Source organism: Pundamilia nyererei, unplaced genomic scaffold, assembly GCF_000239375.1.
Source record: "Pundamilia nyererei isolate P.nyererei 1_Seehausen unplaced genomic scaffold, PunNye1.0 scaffold00005, whole genome shotgun sequence".
NCBI classification, from domain to species: domain Eukaryota; kingdom Metazoa; phylum Chordata; class Actinopteri; order Cichliformes; family Cichlidae; genus Pundamilia; species Pundamilia nyererei.
Genome location: NW_005187406.1, coordinates 6484212 through 6484976, shown reverse-complemented (window position 1 = coordinate 6484976; position 765 = coordinate 6484212).

The window sequence follows — 765 nt, the reverse complement described above, 5'->3', positions numbered from 1 at the left end:
TTTTGAGTTCAACAACTTTCTGCCTGCTTCATGTGTCTTTGTAGCTCATCTTATGACTATAATCGAAATCACAAATTCTATTCGTCTTAGTTGGTGTTGAGGCATTTCTTATGCACTGTAAATAAGTTCGCAGTTGCCAGCCTCTCTTAAAATTGCCTGCTTCCTTGTGTTTTGCCTTTTGGGGAGATCGAGCTTAGAGGTGCTTGAAGCTACAACCAGGGATAAAGTATTTTTAGAACCAACAATGACGTGCAGGCTGGATTAAGATCTGAGTTTGACATGTGATTTAACAGTGGTGGATGACATAATCAGCTCCTTTACTTAAATCAAAGTAAAAATAAAATACAGTGGTACATTTGTAACACTGAAAAAAACCCATCTTAAATATCAGAAAACCTTACTAAAAAACAAACAAACTCATTTATTAACTTAAAATTTAAATGTAGTTCAAAATATTTATTTTTTATAAGAGTAAAGTATGTGAACACTAGCATACGCTGATCTGTGAAGCCTGAACCATAAAATAATTGCCAAAAAATCCTTTGGTAAATGCAAGTTATTGCTTACATTTTTTTGTGGAATTTATTTAAGTTTGTTCAGGGAGGAAAAATCCCACTGATGATGTAGAAATCCAGTTCACAAAATCTACATGTATCAAATATGATACAGTTGTGTAGCAGGATGAATAATGAAGTGACAAACAGCTCTGTCCTATCGAGTCATAGACTCCCCTGAAGTAGTGTAGCATCTGGTGGTATTTGGTAA